The sequence below is a fragment of the Pleurodeles waltl genome, chromosome 1_2, assembly GCF_031143425.1.
Source record: "Pleurodeles waltl isolate 20211129_DDA chromosome 1_2, aPleWal1.hap1.20221129, whole genome shotgun sequence".
NCBI lineage: Eukaryota > Metazoa > Chordata > Amphibia > Caudata > Salamandridae > Pleurodeles > Pleurodeles waltl.
Genome location: NC_090437.1, coordinates 1,250,796,490 through 1,250,816,269, shown reverse-complemented (window position 1 = coordinate 1,250,816,269; position 19,780 = coordinate 1,250,796,490).

The window sequence follows — 19,780 nt, the reverse complement described above, 5'->3', positions numbered from 1 at the left end:
CTGCGTGATGCTTGTAATGCAGAGCTCCAGCCTAATTCCTCCAACTGTGGGATGGCGATTTTTTTTCTCTCATATGACTCATGAACTGTAAGTAAGACAGATGCCAGGGTGTTACAAGTAGTTTCCATGGGGTATCACTTGGAGTTTTCAGAAGTCCCAGGAAGGTTTTCTAGGGAAGCCCCCTTCCAGGGGATCCAATCCATCATCTTAATCTTTTGAATGGAATTCAGCAACATCTGAGCAAACAGGTGATTGTGCAGGTCCCTCAGGGCACAGATTTAATGCTATTCTCTTCCTGGTGCAGAAGGCAGGCACTTCCAGTCTGTGTTGGACTTCAAAGCAGTGAAGTGTTTCTTTGTTCCTCAGACATTCTAGGTGGTCATCCTGCAAAGTATCTTTCCTCTGTTGACAAAGGGGCAGTTTCTGGCATCTTTGGATATGTTGCATTTCCACGCTCCAGGTTTTCAGTGAATGGCCAGCATTACCAGTTTTAGTCTTTCTCATTTGGTTTGGCATAAGCTCCTAGAACTTTCATCAAACTTCTAGCTTCACTAATAAGTATTTTATATTCTCAAGGTATTGTGGTGTTCCCTTATCTTGATTATTAGTTATTTGCATTTTCTTTTCTCTTCAAGGGTTTTTCAGGACGTCAAGGAGGTGGGGGTCCTATTGTGCACTCATGGGTGTCTGCTCAACTACCAAGTTTCACCTACAACCATCCCTGCCTCTTCAGTTTATTAGAGCTCTATTCAAAATGGACTTGGGAGGACTGGCTCCTGCACAAAGAGACAAACCAATGGGGCACCTTGCAGTTCTTTTGCCACTTCCATCCTCTCCATTTAGACTGTGGCTGAAGAGTCAGAGAGAGATGACATCTACTTTGGGAATGGTCCCTTGGAGCCACCTGCATCTGTACCCTACTGTGCATCACATTCTCTGACACAGGAGTCCAATGTCTCAGGTCTTTGAGGCACAGCTTCCCATCACTTATCAGGTCTGGCAATACATGCAGTGGTGGATGAACCCAGACAACCTCAACCAGGGAAATAGGTTTTGTCTGCCCCACAGTGATCATTTCCAAGGATGCCAGCAGACTCCGATGGTGGTTAGTCATGGGAAACCTTACCACCCAGGGGGTGGGGAACAGGGACGAGTCCCTTCATTCCACAACTGGAAGGAACTGTCTGCAGTTTGAGCCAATCTGTTTAATTTCCTCCCATCAATCAGAGGTCAGGGTGTGTTTATACAGACAGACAACATCAGAGAAGAAACTTCTCTATCTGATGGCTTTTTACCTTCCCGGGAAGGAGCATGGGCCTGCAGTCCAACTCAGCCAGAGGTTTCCATCTTCAGTCTCTTTGTGCCCCTCTTCCATGGTGTTTCAGGAGATTTTTTGGAGGTTCAGGAACCCATGGTTGGACCTATTTACAACAGAGAGCAATGCCACACTCCCCAACTTCTGCTTATTGATTCCATCTCAGAGGGCCCAGGTGACAGATGCTCTTTTAATCCCCTGGTCAGGGGGTTTCCTGTATTGTTCCCCTCTCATTCCCTTTATACACAGAGTGTTGCAGACGTTAATGGCCAGCCACACTCAAATTCTTCCGGTAGCCCATGGGTGCTTGAGGAGAACATGGTTCCCTCTGCTCTTTCAGTTGTTGGTGAGCCATTCTTGGGTGTTTCCTCTTTATTGCTCTCCCCTTAGTCAACCACTCCTGGTGCCATCCTCCCTACAGCAGCTCAATCTGTGGGTTAGCTACTGAAAGGGTGCCTCTGTTGGCTCAAGGATGTTCAGAGACTGCAGCTAATTCCATCCTGTTGGCTTGTGAACCCTCAACCTGCAGATCTTACAATCGTCACTGGGTGCACTTTGATGAATGTTGTCATTGTAGGGGGTTGAATACAACACCTTGTGCATGATTAAGGACTTTCTACTTTCTACAGGATGGCTACACTTTGGGCTTGGCAGTTTCTACTGTTGGAGCCCAGTGGGCAGCTATTCGGGCCTTCTTGGGGGAAGAGCTCTCTGTGGTTGCTCCTTTAACACCTTGCCTCCTTAGGGGCTTCTTTCTGCACAGACTGGTTTCCCATTCTCCAGTCCCTCCCTGGGATCTCCCTTTGGTCCTCAAGGTGTCAACTGGTCCTCTATTTGAACCATTTGGATTTGGTTCCTTTCAATTTTTTGAAAGAGAAGGTGGTGTTTCTGGTGGCTGTATGTTCAAGAAGGCGGGTGTGGGAAATTCATGCCTTGTTGCCCTTTTCTCCTTTTATCTGTTTCTTTCCAAATAAGGTTGTCTTTAAGCTAGGCCCTACTTTCTGACTCAGTTTCCCTGTTCAGAGGATTCTTGACCTTCTACTATTTCTAGGTGGATGAAGTCTGCAATCATGAAAGCTTCTCAGGTTTCAGGTTCTCCCTCTCCTCCACAGGTGCAGGTCGCTCGACTTGGGGGAGTTTCTACCTCTTAGCCAGTCTTTGGGGGAGCCTCCATGAAGGATGGGTGTGCCGCTGCTACTTGGAAATCTCATCGCAATTTTGTTTCACGCAATTGTTTGCAATTGGGTGGCCATTTTTTATTATTGTTTGGGAATCATGTCCTTTTTGCGGTGGAGGTCACTTCCGCTAGTTTTGTATGAGTATGATCATTATTTTTGTATAAAATAATACAAACAGTTTTATTTGGCAACTCAGTGGTGCACTGGAGTTTTTTTTAGCTATTGCGTCTGTAAATAATCAATAGTTTGCTTTTGTAGTGCCTCAAGTTTAGGGACTTCACCCAGGAATATGGATGAAGAGGTAAATGCCTTGGTTACTTACTAGAAATGTTCATTATTCTGATTCCTGGTCTTCCTTGAAGCAGTCCTGCATCCCGCCCTCCCACTCTGGCATGGTGGTTGATTGTTTTCAGTTTGATATTTTAGCCTTTCTCATTGGCGTGGTATATTACAGGAAGTGCATTATTGGTCCTCCATTTTGAGGTGGCTCCTGGGTAACAGGGGCCTTCTTGTGGGAACTTTTTGCTTCAGGTAGGGATTGAAGAAGTATCTCAAGGTTAAGGACTTGCATGACTTGGAGTAATGAAAATTACCTGTATGTAATGAGGGCATTCTTTCTGTTCGGGCCTATAGATATGTGTGTTTATGTATGAATATGCATGGCGCAGTCCAGATACAGACATGCTTGACTAAGAAGTAGCTTGAAATTCATTATCTTTCTACTGAGTGCCTTCTAACACAGTCAGAAACAGTAGAGTGTGGCCATGGCATGCCATAAACTGAAATAAACTTGGTTCAGTTTATCTGGTTGTCACTCACCACTGAGGCAAGGCCATCAATGATTAATTGTTGGTTTATTCCCCTAACTTTGAAAGTATAGAAAGTACCTTGCTTTTAGAATTGGGTTGCTGGTTCTCAGATGTATGCACCCTGATCAAGAAGGAACCACAATCCTAGACAAGATTAGTCAGAAACAACCAAATAAACCTGTGCTAGTCACAGAGCGGTCAGGCTTAACTTAAAGGCAATCTGTAAAGTGTTTGTGTAGCACTTCAAACTCTAAAACTGTGAAAACACCATACAAAAAGATACCAGAACTGGTTAGACAAATATAACTTAATTTAATAAGTAATATAACACCAAAATGATGAAAATTAAATAAGTAGAACTTGATTTATGATTTCTTTTTTTTTTAACTGTAGAAAAGCTCTTAGAAGCCAAAAGCGCCAACTCGGGAAATCGAGTCATGTCAGACTGGGACAAAGTCAAATGTTAAGCCAACTGCAATGGATCGCGGGCTGGTTACAATGACCCATTTGGGCCCACTGAACCAAAGTACCTTAAAATCCTAGTGCAAAAACCTTGCAGTGGTTCTCAACCACACCATTGAGTAGATAGGTTGATTTTCCCCACACGGTCAAAGAGATGCATCAAAGTTCCCCACGCAGCCGTGGTGATTGTTTGGAGCCAAGATACGATGGAGTTCGGGTACAGGAGCAGGTTGCGTTGACATTGAGGCAATGCGCTGATTCCGATGACCATAGTGACTGAGATATGGAGTTTGGCGTCTTCATCGAGGCTGTCCTCAACAGGGAAGTACGGGCCTTGGGTCAAAGACACCACTGCAGTACTGGCTCCAAATGTGATGTGCCAGTTTTATCCATGCAACAGAAGTTCTGGGCAAGGGTGCAGGACTCAGGTGGCAGGTGGGGCTCACAACAGGCAAAGTAGAGTTGGGTTGCTTGGAAGTCTTTTATGCCTCTTAGACTTCAAGCTCCTTGCTATTATTCAGTTCTGAGAGAGCAACATCTGATCTGTAAACAATCAGAAAGAAAGTGGTGGGAGGCCATAAAGATCAAGGACTTTGTTAAGTTTAGAGCCTCTTTAAAATCACATTATGAACAGATTAGGAAATCTAAAAGAACCTACTATCCTTCTCAAATTGAATTAACTGAATCTGACCAACAACAAAGTTATTTCTCAGACCCAGGGCATTGGAAAGCCAGAGTACTCCATCTCAAGCTCTCTACGATGAGATTTTACTTTATTTCACTGAAAAAACAATTAATTTGCAAAAAGTTTGTTCCACCTGCTCCCCTCCCAATCAGTTTAGGGACTGAAATTGCCTCAGTGAATAATGTGAGTACACTGTTGACATTTCAGCCAAACTCTTTAGACCAATCATGTTAAGCCATCTTGCCATGTAATTAGGGCTGTTCTAATGAACCTTGTCCTCCCACTATCCTACACCAATTGGCTGACATTGGCGATCCAGTAGTCAATCAGATCCTGAATAATTCTGTCAATTCAGAAGAAGTGCCAAAAGCTTGGAACGTGGTGGTGGTGAAAACACTTAAGAAAAAGCCTCTTGTTAAATCCATAACCATATCTAACTTGCATCCAATCTCTCTTCTGCCAGTCCTCATTAAAATCATAGAGAAAATAATCAACCATCAAATGAATACTTATCTTGAAATTAATAATGTGCTCCATCCTCTTCCACCAGGTTTCCGCCCGAAGAATTCAAATGAATATGCTTTGTTGGAGGTTGCTGATACATTAAAACTAACATTAGATGCAGGGAAGAATGTGTTGATCCTCTTAGATTTCTTGAAGCCATTTGATACCATATCTCATGAAATCCTACTTCAGCGAATTAAAGAATTGGAAGATCTGCCTATCTCTGGTTAAGATCTTTAATCTTGAACTGAAAACAGATGGTGAAATTAGGCCCTTTTAGTGCAAAGGAAACAATGGTAGCTGGTGGTGTCCCTCAAGGGTCCTCTCTAAGCCCAGCATTGTTTAACATCTATATGGAACCGCTGATTTCCCTTACAATATCTTTCAGAATTGATACATCTGTTATGCAGATGATACCGAATTGATTCTTTCCTTGGATAAATCGTCTTTGGTATCAGAAATCAACTTTAAAAACTGTTCAAGTGCAGTTATTAAATGGGTGCAGGTAAAACATTTAAAATGCAACACTGAAAAGACGGAGATCATGGTACGCAGGAAGGCTAATGTTTTTGTCCCTTCACTGTGGTGACCAGATGACACTCCTCCGACGATGATGAATGCGCTAGAGATGTTTAGGAATCTGGGAGTCAAGTTTGATTCCTGGTTATCCTTCATGCCACATGCCATGACTATCACAGCATCCTGTTTCAATCTTATAAAATCTTTAAAAAAATGCTTTGACTTTCTGCCTTCCACAGCTAGGAAAACAGTAGCATGTACTTTAATTACTTCAAGGTTGGACTATTGTAATAGCCTTTACATGGGCTCTTCAAAGCAAGTATTTGAAAAGCTTTAAGTAGTCCTACATGCAGCAGTTAGGGCAGTGCATAAACTTACCTATGAAAACATCAGCATCTGCTGCACTTAAAACCCTGCGTAAGCTGCCTATACATAAGAGAGTATTGTTTAAAATGTTCTTGTGTACTTTTAGAGCTTATAAAAAGACGGGGCCAAATTTCCTTGCATGCAGATTTCATCCTACCACACTAGAAGAGTACTTTGATCTTCACAAGCTAACCTACTGTGACCAGTTCATTGTAGGCTTAAATCAAAAGGAGGAAAGTCCTTCACAGTATTAGGGACCAAAGCTTGGAATTCTCTCCCTGGTCATCTGAGATTCATCAAGTCCAATACATTGTTTAGAGAATATCTTAAAACATGGATCTACACAATTCCCTACTCCCTTTGCTACTCTTATATTCTGTAAGGGGCTATTCTTGACTCAGTAAGCGGATAAGCTCAGTCTATGTAATATTACTTTTCATAACTCCTGTTCCATTACAACACCAGGATATTCCTTTGGGAGTAATAGATTGCTTTATAAGAGGCAAATCAAATCAAATTATATCAGGAGCCCTGTTGGCTGGCCTTTGGAGTCACACTGGATTCTGAGTTGGAGAGATGTAGGTCCAGTCCTTCTCACCCAAGCAAGGAGGTCAGCATAGCTAGGCAGCAGTTCTTCAAGGGCAGCAGTCCAGTAGAGTGGCATACCTTGTAGCAGCACAGTAGTCCTTCTTATTGGCAGGGTATCCACAGGTCAAGAAGTGTACTGAGTTGGTGGTGTCAGAGGTCCAGTACTTAAACCACGTTTGGCCTTTGAAGTGGGAGAGACCTCCAAGACTGGCCTGTTAAATGGACAGAGGTCTTGCCCTTCCTGCCCTGGTACCAGACTCACTAGAAGGGGTTTTCAGCCCTTTGTGTGAGGACAGGACACAGCCTATTCAGGTGTGTTAGGCTGTAGCCAGCTCCTCCCTCCCATCCTGTCCTGCTGGCCCATCAGGGACCATCAAATCATAATGAAGCTCCCATTCTCTTATGCTATCCAGAGGGAATACAGCTGTCACCCACCCCAGACAAGTGATCAGAGGCCAGATGAAGGCACAAAGGTCTAGGAGCAGGAAAATGTGAACTTTCTAATAGGTGCATTTTGATAATTAATCCGACTTTATCATTTATCATTACAATTTCTTGACAGATTTACCTCCTCTCAATCAAGAATTACAGCTTATTGAAAGTAACAAGGAATGAAATGTTATCATATGAAAGGGTAGGCTTCACAGTAGTGAAAACAAACTTGGGAGTTTTTCACTACCAGGACACGTAAAACTGAGAGGTAAATGTCCCACCTTAAAATTACATAGTACCCTGTCCTACGAGCTATCTAGCGCCTACAATAAGGATGATTTTAATGTAATAAAAGGGATGTTTAAGGCCTGGCAAGCGGTTTTATGAGCCAAGTTGACATGGCAGTGTGACACTGCATTCAGGCTGCAATAGCAGGCCTAGGACAGGTTTACAGGGCTTCTTAAGTGGATAGTGTAATGCGGCAGGTCAACTAGTACTATTTACTTTACAGGACCTGGGCACATAGTGCACTTTACTAGGGGCTTGCAAGTAAACTGAATATGCCAATTCGGTATTGCCATTCAAAAACAGGTTTAGAGGAGAGAGCATAAGCACGTTAGGACTGGTTAGCTGGTAGAGTGCACAGAGTCCGAAGGCCAGCAAAAACAAATTGAGCAAAAATGAAGGCAAGCAGGCAAAATGTTTGGAGAAGACCACCTCAACGCTGACATGTCTAACACTTGACTTGAAATTCATTGCTTTTTCCCTGTATGTTCACTGGCCCAAGTGTTTCTTTTTAAACTGGTTGGCACTACTATCATAATGTAGGTTACCACTTGCATATAATTCATCACCTGCTGCACAAACGTTTTGTTTTTAACTCAAAATGATCACAAGGACCCTTCACCAGGGTTGACTGGTCATCCTTCTATTGTTTATTTCTGTATTTGGGTGTTCAAGTAGTACTAATGAGGCGAAACACATGCCCAGATAGTGTTAATGTGTAAGAAATACATAACACTGAGATAAAACCTGTGCTAAATTGTGTACCTTAGATTATATGATATGCATAATTAAGTTAACCTTGCTGCATAATTTGGTCCTCTCCTGCCACAAAGTTCCAGTGCCTCTGAGTATATTCCATTATAGGCCCCACCTGGAGGTAAGGTATGTCTTTTGTCAGGGTCCAGGTATTAATTGCCTCACCTACACCCACTGATGGGAAAGGAAGACAGTTTATCTCTCTCTCTCTCTCTCACACTCACGTACACACAACACAGGCACCAGAAACAATATACAAGAAAAGGGGAATCACACGACAGAACACATAACTTTGTCACTTTAAGGGCCAGATTTAAGAGAAAATGACGGTTAGCGTTGCTGCACCAAATTTGGCAGCATCACACACCGTCATTTTCACAAAACAGGGATGTCCCGTATTTAATGGATTACAGTGCACCCCTGTGTTTCCCCCTGCATTGGTGCTGAATTTGCTGCTGTGCACCAACACACAAACCCTTGCACTGTAGTGCAAGGATGGCTGCATTGAGGGGGAGATTGTTTTTGTGCTGGAAGAAACACCTTGGTAATTTGCTCTTTCTATGTGTGCCACAGAATGCAGCACACATACAAAGAGCAAAAAACAAGGAGAAATTAAAGCATTTCTCCTGATTGCACCGTGCTAATGCCACCACTGGGGTGGCGTAGGATTTTGGCGCTGCCTCAGGTTTATGACAACTTGTAAATCTGGGGCAGTGTCAAAATGCAATAGGTGTTGTTGTGGCACACTCACAGCAACACCCATTGCACACCCCTTCTATGCAAAGTGCTGCATTTGAAGCGGCCGTATTTACAAGGTGGCGTTAAGCCACAAAAAGTAGCTTAGCGCCACCTTGTAAATACGGTGTAGTGCATAGCACCACTGGAGCGTCACTATATATATGCCCCTCTGTTTTATGTCATTTAAGTTTTATGTAAGGAAAACAAGTTTACATAATCTGGCTGTAGGTGGTAAGGTGGTGCTACCTAGCTATAGTGCAATCACAATTAGGTAAGTCAGGTTACAAGAACTATTTAAGTTGGCAACATTAGCTGCATTTGTAGAGAATATGAGCTATTTACAAATTTCAAGACACATTGACAGGTTGAGATTTTTCATACTGAGATCATTGTATGCATTCCAGTTATTTGGCAGAACATGCATGCACACATAAACAAGTGAGGGGCAATACATTAATTTCATGGGCATTCCTGCAAAGGGAAAATATAAATTGTTTATTCAATGGCAACACATTCCTGATATGTTTCTCCCCTATTCAGGGAGGACATGCTGCTTACAAGCGCACTCTGTGGAATTATGTCAGATGTTGATCTTTTTGGTTATATTCTTTTCCTTTTCACAGAAATTGCAAGAACATGAGTTACTTAATGCAGGAAGATAAAAAGCTGTTTTCATAACAATAAATTGGAATTATACTGCCAAGCATGGCTCGCACCTCTCTTGGAATTGCTGAGACAAAGCCCATTGATTCCCAAGCCAGTAAAACTATGGCAGATGATACCAAGAAGATAGTAGCTCATTTTAGCCACTCTGCCAAAATCAATAGTATTTCACTTGAGTTTCAACTGAAAAAAAGTTACTTGTGCTGCAAGCAGAGGAAACGCTATACGTCAATCGCAACTGCTCCTTTCATGTGTTGTGCTCGGGCAGAATATAAATAGGAAATTCGTCGGTTGCGTCATAATACTCAGAAGGGAACTTCGAGAAGAAATCTACTGCATGAAATGTATTGTTTTTGCTCTGTTATTTTCAGCAAACTCGCGGGGCATATGTACAAGAAAGTGGCGCATCATCTTGCGACCCCTCTAACGACACCATGAGTGAGCAGTATTTACAATAGGCGCACCCCGGCGCACGTTAGACCAGTAGCATCAAATATTTTGATTCTATTGTGGAGCTTTGGTGGATTTGCGCCACAAACTATGGTGCTAATCCACCAAAGTCAAGGGTGGCCCATTGAATACAATTGGAGCGTCATTTTAACGCCTCTTAATGCAGGCATTAAAAATTACTCTAAAAATGGCACAATGAAATCTTGTAGATTTCACTGTGCCATTTTTCTGGGCCTCCTAACAGGGAACAGCCCCCTGGTGCAGGCATAATGTGGCAAAAGTGGTTTAAAAAAGTGCTGCAATGCGTGCGACATATGGCTCATTAATGCCACGTTAAAAAAATGACACTAATGTGGCACAAGGAGGCACAGGGGGCTTGTAAGCATGCTCCTCAAAGTCTTAGCAATCTGCTGTTAGATGTTTTCTGGCAGGTAATGCTGACAACTTTGAGACTACACCTAGGGGTAATTTGATTGATGGTAATGAAATTCAGGAACTTTGGGGGATATTTACAAGCCCCTTGTGTCACCTTAGCGCGCCATTGTGTCATTTTTATGACACTAAGGTAGCGCTGAGGTGCCTTTTCTGCCACACCATATTTACAAAGTTGTGCAATGCATGCATTGCCCCACTTTCCAACACCTTGCGCCACATTATGCCTGCACCCTACATAATGTATACAAGGGGGGGATTTTCTTGTGCAGGGAGCCCCGAAAAAATGGAACAGTGAAATTTACATTTCACTGCACCATTTTTTCTGTCATTTTGAATCCCTGCTCACAGCAGGCGTTAAATGATGCACCCATTATATTTAATGGGCCTCCCTGTGCTTTGCTGCACTAGCATCAAAATTATTGACGCTATTTTTTATGCTATTGTACCAACGACCGCCATGGTGTGCTGTATTGCAAATAGGGCACAACCATGGTGTCGTTAGGTGCCAGTAAGGGGGGGGTGCATGAAAAAAGGCCCATCATCTATGCACCTTTGTATTATGCATAATTCCCTTAATTACCTGAAATTTTGCATTACGCAATTATGCATAAATTCATTCAGAAAATAGCTTCCCAAAAGACATTTTTCTTTGAACAATCTCTTCCTGCCTGCATCTCGCTAGACTTTTTGCTCTGGCCTTAAAAACCTTCACGCTAGATACAGGCTAACTAAATTTCGTTTTAAAGGCATAATTTTGAAACGTTGTTGTGGAATTTCAAAAAATTTCACAGGAAAAATATACACAACAGTACCCATCTTTATTTAGTACCTAAAATAAAAGTCAAGATGCAAGGGAACTGTTTCCTGTCCCGTGTTTGATGATTTTTGATTTTACTGTAATACCTGTACACAGATTTCAATACAAGAAAAGTGAAAGCAGACCATGCAAATTACACGATCTTGTTTAACTTTAGATTGGTGCCAAGGGTGGGGGGAGAGTAACTCTCCCTTAGTACATTTCAATAGCATAGAGACAGCATTGTAAACGGGACAATTTCCTCTTTTCCAGGGCTGACCTCTCGAAGTGGACTCCTACTAGGTGATCGCAACGCGTACACAATCCCAAATAAGAAATCCAGTGAATTAGACACTATGGAAGCTTTGTTCTGGGCAGAGCATCCCTCTTGGGAATGTGCCTGTGATTCCCCTCAGCAAATAATCTGCCTCTCCCTGGGATGTAGCTAAGGGGATGTACACCACCCACCCATCCCCATGGCAAACAAGATGACATTAGTATTCTTTTGTTTTTAGTTTTGGCACATGGGATGGCACAGTTGGGGTAATTCCAAATGTTTTTTGTACTTGCCCTGCTGAATGGCAGAATCAATTTCAAGCTTGGCTGCCACCCAGTGAAACCCAATAATCGTAGACATTTTTGAACAGTAGACATGCATTGGAGTCCAGTTAGCGTTCTATTATCCATGGTGCCCTTGATAGAGCGTTTCGGACCTAATAAATTACCTGTATCTGAACGCTCTTAGGCCGATGAATCTTTTGACCTAGTGGGGCTCTCCTCATCCGAGAATAATCAATTTAATCAAATCAATAATCAATAACGAACATAAGCAATGCCTTGATCAACATAACATTTCACAATTAATCCAGAATACATTTCGACGAAACCATGACCTTTCGGTCATGAATAACCACACCAGTTTATTGCAAAGTTAGTGAATTTATTTCCCTATATTAACAAAGCTAGCACAATATAAACATGTCTCAACACCAAATGATATATGTAGATGAACATTAATAGCTGTCCATAACGACGAAACAGATGTAATCTATGCAGCATTTGAACAATAATGCATTCGATAATAGCAATGCAAACCACTAAAACTATAATCTGTAATGAGCTAATAGCATACATTGGTCAGCATAACAAGGTCTCAAATTGCATCGTGCAACAGATGAATCCTCATCTAACCTCAAATTAGCATTCGGCATGTGGGACTTCATGCAAAACAATTTAGCAACATTAATTTGGAAAACTTCTAACTAGGGCTCTTATCAAAAATCAGCAGTTGGTTACCTAAAAAGAACACAATGCAATTGTACAATTTCCTTTCATATTTACCAAATCCAATCAGCATTCAAGGAAGTCTTCGTCTCACAGGTACCGGTTTCAATCAGCATGGGACGGGGCAAAGGGGCAGGGTGGACGGGGCAATTGCCTCTCAGCGGAAGCATAATTATCTACTGAAGTCCTCTTATGTAGCTCCTTTTCTAATTTTGCATTCATTTGTGCCCTTCTATCATCTGTGCGATCTAAAAAGCTTATTTCTACTGCTGAGAGGGAGCAGGTAAGGTTCTCCCTATGAGCGTGAGCTGTTTCAAAAGGTTGCATTGGCTCGAAAAATTCCCTCATTATTTTAGCATCCCAATCTTTAGCAATCTGGCTTAGCTGCGTGATTATAGGAACATATGCAAAGGTAACATCAAAATTTGAGTAAAAATACTGTATGTTGGTTTGACCATAAAATCTAGAAGTTACTATACTACATGTAATCCCATATGTAAGAGGCATGTGGTGATAAGTCACCCCTTCTGTTACCGATGTCGGTATCTGTGTACACACATAACAATCTTTCGCATCCATAGTCTCAACATATTCTGTTAGCAAGCGATAGAAAACATTATACGAAAGCTCCTTCTTATCATGCAAGTGTCTCTCATCTAATTCTAGTCTTTTCAGTGCGGTTAGTTCAGTGACAGCAATAGGAGCAAAAGTAGAAGCATACATTTTCTCATTCTCACCCTTACCACGCATTCCAAGCACTATTGCCATTATTATTAGTACACATGCAGCTATCAAGCCTATACACGCATATTTACAATATTTCATTCTACAGTTTTGTGTCATGATCTGTATAGAATCAGAGAGCTAGAAGCACCTATAAAGAAACGATTTAGCAATTCAGTTACAAAGCTGAACGAGCGCAATGTTCACACAGTCTTCTTCAGGAGGCCAGTCATTTATCGGTTAGCAGCATTTGTCTCAATTCGGCAATAACTCAGTCTCTCCCTTTTTTTTTTTCAAAGTTCAATAACTCACTCTCTTTTTTTTTTTTTTTTTTCAAAGTTAGCAACGTCGTCTCAAATCGGGTTTAAGAGTCAATCAGGTTATCAAAGTCTTATCAAGTTAGCAAATGTCTCATCCGGTTTAGCAATGTCTCAGCTGGTTGTATCACGTTATATTATAGCAAGCAATGTCATTTACCAGTTTTTCAATCAACAGTGTCCATAAAACTTTTCTTTTCTATTGGTATCTCTTCTTCTTCGTTCTCGAGGCTAAGAGATACAAATTCGTCAGTCCAATCGTCATTGACCACATATGCCCATTCTGGACCGGAATATCTCCTGTTCGGTATCCTTTTCCTTTTCAATTTTGCCTCTCTCTTTGATTCTGCCTCACTGGTACTTTCCTCTTTGGTCAAGTCTTTTTCTTCACTTGATGTCGGTAACACGACAGACACTTCCTTTCTTTTCTCTTTCACTTTTGGCCCTTCACTGTCGTTCAGCGTTTCTCTAGTCTTCACTTTTACTGGTGATATACTCGGTCTTTTCTTTGCACTGTGTCCACTTGATGGACCTGCGATCTCCCCTGGGGAAGTTTGAACAGTTTCGTTCTGTTCTGCCTTGTCCCCTCCTTCTGGGACGTCAATCAGATTTTCCTTTTCTTTTTCTGTACCGTCTGCTTCTGGGAAAGCCCTCCTCTGATCAGGCTCTCCTGCTTCTTCACCTCTTTCGAGCCCTTTGTCACTGTTACTTTCGTCAGGCTCTTTGTCACTTTCAGCTGCTTCAGGCTCTTGGTTACCTTCAGCTGCTTCAGGCTCTTTGTTGCCTTCAGCTGCATCAGGCTCTTTGTTGCCTTCAGCTTCTTCGTCACTGTCTGAGGTTTCTCCTTGGTCTTCCCCAAGTGAATCGGTTGCTTCGTCCTCAGAGAATATTTCTCTCTCCTCTATTTCTGCCTGTTCGCTTCTAGTTCTGTTTTGCTCTGTCTCAGCGCTCGTCACTTTGTTATCAGGAACTGGCAGTTTCAGCGCTTCAACTTCCTCATCTGTGGGACACAACACTTTCTTTGTATGACTGGCGTGAATCCAGTTGGGAACTCCCGCACACTTCACAGCGGTAGTTGTCGTCAGGATCACTTGGAAAGGGCCTTTCCAACGGGGTTCCAGACACGACTTCCTCACGTGCTTCTTTACCACGACCCAGTCATCTGCTTTCAGTGTGTGTCCTGGACCTTGGATCGGTGGCAAGGTGGTTGCTTCCACCTGGTGAGAGAAAGAGCGAACCACGTCAGCCAGACCTTTGCAGTAGTCTAACACCATATCATCTGTAATATTCAAAAGCGCGTTTGCAGGAACTGTAGGAAGTCTCATGGCCCTGCCCATGAGAATTTCGTGTGGGGACAATCCAGTCTTTCTGTCAGGGGTGTTTCTCATTGACATTAACACCAAAGGCCATTTCAAATTTGTCGATGCACATATTTTCGCCATTCTTGATTTCAGTGTACCATTCATTTGCTCCACCAGTCCTGAGGCTTCAGGGCGATAGCTACAATGCAGTTTTTGCTCAATGTTCAGCGCTGCGCAAAGTAACTTTATCACCTCGTTATTGAAGTGACTTCCTCTATCTGATTCTAAAGAGATCGGGAATCCGAAACGTGGTATCAACTCCCTCAACAATAGTTTTGCAACTGTAAGGCTGTCATTCCTACGTGTGGGGTATGCTTCAATCCAGTGACTAAAAATGCACACAATCACCAACACATACTTCAGACCTCCATGCACAGGCATCTCAATAAAGTCCATCTGCATCCGGCTGAACGGGCCACCGGCCCTACCGATGTGGCTCACGTTCACAACCGTTCCCTTCCCTGGGTTCATCTGCTGACAAATGACACAACGATGGCAAACTGCTTCTGCAACTTGACGGAATCTGGGGTTAAACCAATCAGTTTTGAACAATCTTATCATGGCATCTCTCCCTAGGTGAGCTTGCCCATGATAGAACCGCGCTAGCTGCGATAAGAGACAATTTGGTAAGACAAATTTTCCCTCATTTGAAACCCATATCTCATCTGGTCTTTTTGTGCATTGTGATTTAATCCAGGAAGCTTTTTCATCCTCCCTGACGCTATTCTGCAATGCTTTTAGTTCATCCATTGTATCCACGACCTTCAAGGCAAAAGCTTCAGCTGGTTCGAGTTCTGGCTCATTTATCGAATTCCATTCATCCCTGAGCAATATACAGTTCAAGGCACAAAATCTTGCGACTTGATCCGCATATGCATTTCCCAAGGAAACATAGTCCTGTCCTTTTGTATGAGCACTACACTTTACCACTGCAATTTCGGCTGGCATTTGAATGGCATGTAGCAATTCCCTTATCCTCTCCCCGTTTTTCACTGGGGACCCTGAAGAAGTCAGGAAACCTCTCTGTGACCATAGTTGCCCAAAGTCGTGCACAATTCCAAACCCGTACTGACTATCAGTGTAAATGGTGACCTTCATCAATGCAGACAGTTGACATGCTCTTGTAAGGGCTACAAGCTCTGCTACTTGTGCGGAATAGACTCCTTGAAGCCAGGATACTTCCAAGACACCTGTTACAGTACATACAGCATATCCTGCTTTCAATATTCCCAATGCATCTCTTAAACATGACCCATCAACAAAAACAATTTGGTCATTTTCATCAAGCTTAGTATCCTTGATGTCAGGTCGGGGTTTTGTGCAAAATTCAGTCACCTGAAGGCAGTCATGCTCGACGTCTTCAGCGTTCTCAATTTCAGCATTTTCACCGGGAAGCAAGGTTGCTGGATTCAATGTAGTGCACCTTTTCAGCTGCACATTCGGTGAGCCCAGAATTATTGTTTCATACCTTGTGAGTCTTGCTCCAGTCATGTGTTGCGTTCGGGAGCGGGTCAAAAGTATCTCAACTGAGTGAGGGACCATGACTGTTAATGGGTGTCCCATCACTATTCCTTCACTCTGAGTGAGGCTGATACCAACTGCTGCTACGGCGCGCAAACACCCTGGAAGTGCTGCTGCGACCGGATCCAAAGTAGCTGAAAAATACGCTACTGGTCTGTTTAAGCCACCATGGGCTTGGGTCAAGACAGACAAAGAACATGCATCACGTTCATGACAAAACAATGTGAAAGGCTTTGTGTAATCAGGCATACCTAAAGCTGGAGCCCTGCACATGCATTCTTTCAACTCAATGAAAGCATCCATTTCATCTCCTTTCAGCTCAATTTCATCCAATGCATCCTTCTGGGTCAGTTTCAGTAAAGGCTTTGCTAGAGTTGAGAAGTTGGGAATCCACTGGCGACAGTAGCTCACCATTCCCAAAAACTTCCTCACCTCCCTCCTCGTTTTGGGTGGACTCATTTGAAGTACACTCGTTATTCTTTCCTTCATTATTCTCCGTGACCCTTTCTCTATTTGGTGACCCAAGTATTTTACTTTCTTCTGACAGAATTGCAACTTTGAAGGAGACACCTTGTGTCCATTCCTTCCCAAATGGTTCAGTAGGGCAATGGTGTCGGCTGTGCAGCCATTTTCTGTCTTAGAGGCAATCAGTAAGTCATCAATGTACTGTACTAGGATTGATTCGAATGGCAATTCTAACGCTTCCAGGTCTTTCTTTAGAATCTGATTGAAAATTGACGGTGACTCAGAAAACCCTTGAGGAATTCGACACCAACTGTAAACTCTGTCTAAGAATTTGAAACAAAAGAGAAACTGGCTGTCCTCATGAAGAGGCACCGAAAAGAATGCTTGTGACAAGTCGATGACTGAGAACCACTCGGCATCGCAAGGGACTTGAAACATTATCACAGCTGGATTCGGTACTACAGGGCAGCATTTAACTATGATGTCATTTATTTTCCTCAAGTCCTGCACAATTCGGACCTTTCCACTCGGCTTTATTAGTCCCATGATTGGTGAATTACATGGACTGCTTAACACTTCTTTCAGTACTCCCTGCTTTACAAACTCGTCAATCAATTGGGCGACTTTCATGAGGGTGTCTTGTGCCATGTGGTATTGTGGGGTCTGGGGAAAAGTTACATTGGGTTTTACTGTCACTTTCACTGGTTCCACTCCTTTCACCAATCCCACCTCTTTTCCTGTCATATCCCACACTTCTTTTCCGACTGTTTCCCGTAATTCAGCTGGAATATCCTCTTCAGTTATCATTGGAAGAAGGTTAATCAGAGGATATTTTTCATCGACAATTTCCATCTCGTCCCCTTCTACACTGTCCTCTTCTTCCCCATCACTGCTCGTCTGAATTCTAATTCCATCGTACGAACACATGATCGAACATCCCAATTTGCACAATAGGTCTCTCCCTAACAGTGCTATCGGGCTTGAGTCACATACCACAAAATTATGTAACCCTTGATAGTTACCAATCCTGACTGGTATTGGATCTGTGATTGGGTTTGTCAGGTATCTGTTTGCTACTCCCACTACCTGAACTGTTCTTCCTGAGAGGGGCAAATTTGGTACTTCAATGCTCCTAACAGTCGAACGTGTGGCTCCTGTGTCAACCAAGAATGAAACTCGATGACCCATGACTCTTCCCTCCACATACGGACCCTTTTGATCAACTTCCAAGGATGCTGCAAGCACACAATTTCCCTCCTCATCTGAACTTTCACTCTCCCATACATCGTTTATTCCATTCTCACTGTGTAATGGGAACTGTTGCACTGTGCCATTTGTACTCATCACCTGATTTGAGACCTGTGGAGGAACCATCACTTGCTGCTGACCCATTGGTGCCAAAGGTATTTGCATTTGCTGATTAGGTACCATTGGTAACTGCTGTTGCATTGGCTGCATTTGCGTCATCTGCATACGGGGCATCTGCATCTGCTGCGGCTGCATAGGCTGTAATCCTTGCAGCTGATTTATGGTCTGAAAATTTGGGTTTGGACCTCTCATTTTCGGTCCTCTCATTGTCTGGAATGCATTGACATCATTGTTTTGCTGACCAACACCTGTACCTTCCTGCACCATCATCGGGCACTCGCGTTTCCAATGACCGACGATCCCGCACACGTGACACGGCATCACCTTTTTCATTGCCTGCACACCATTCGGAATCACAACAGTGTTCAAATCCGGACCATTACTCCCGAAACCTCCTCTGCCTCTGCCTCTCGCCTGTGGCTGAAACACCATATTTCCCTGCGGCTGCGGCTGCAGCTGCGGTACCTGCTGTTGGAACCCTTGCAACCCTTGCAACCCTGTCTGAGCTGCTTTAAGTTGCATCACCATCACTTTCTCTTTCAACCTTTTCTGTTTCACCTCAATTTCGTCGCTACAGTATTTCGCATAATTCAACACCTCATCAATCGGCTTCGACTGCCAACAAATCAAATGCGTCTTTATCATCTGACTTATCTCTGGTCTCAACCCTTCCACAAATCTAAACACAAAATGAAGCATGTCCTTCGCCTCTATTGTTTCCGTGCCACTGTAGTTCTTGAACGCCTTCAACAACCTCTCGTAGTAACTATGAATCGACTCTTTAGCCTCTTGGGCAGTTCGATCAATCTTCTGCCAATCCACATTTTTCGCGGCAACCTTCGTCTTCAAATGCTCAATCACTTTATTGTACAAGTTCATTACCATAGGTGGTGGTGCACCCGTATCCCTGTCTCTCTCTGGTTCACTTGTCGGCCAACCTACAGCCCTTTTGCAGTCTTCCCACAAATCTGCCGGAACCACAATCTCAAAGAGGGTGTTCAGGTCTTCCCAAAGACATTTTGCAAGCTTCACAAACCTATCAGTCTGTTGATACCATTCAATCGGTTTCTCTCTCAGTTTGGGAAAATCATCCGTGAAAGACTGAATGTCGCTTCTGTGCCACGGTACATGTATTAACTTTCCCCCTGCTGTCTCCCTCATTGGTAACATTGTTACTGCATCACTACTCTGCGGTCTTTTCTCATTTTGCTCTGGGACACTGTCTTTCTTCTTCTCCTTTTTCTTTGCCCACCTGCTCTCCCATTTGTCTAGGCACCTCCACACTTGTGCACTCTGCAGCAATTCTCTAAGGTGCGTTTTCATGCCTGCTGACCTCATGTGTTCAAAGTCTGTGGACCTGAAATCCAATCTATAACTCCTGCTCAAGTGTTTTGTCTTGTCTATGTCAATCCCGTTTTTGTCAGCTATTTCTTGCAAGCTTCTATGTACCTTGTTCACTTCTCTCGTAATCCTGGGACATAGATACCTCAGCTCTTCTTCCGAGTAGGACTCTAACCTATTCACCCCCATAGTCCCTTCCACCAATTCTTCTGCTTCCATGTTCAACCTGATCCTATTCAGATAGTCCTCTTCTCCCTTCCCACTGGCTGAGCTTTGTGTGGAATTTAGACTGTTGAACCACTGTGTCAGCTGTTGTGCATTCAGCCCCATCAGTGTAGCATTCACATCAACTGCCATCGATGGTTGCGGCAACTTTTCAGTGTGCGATGATAGCGGTATCATCAATGGGGGACTCGACC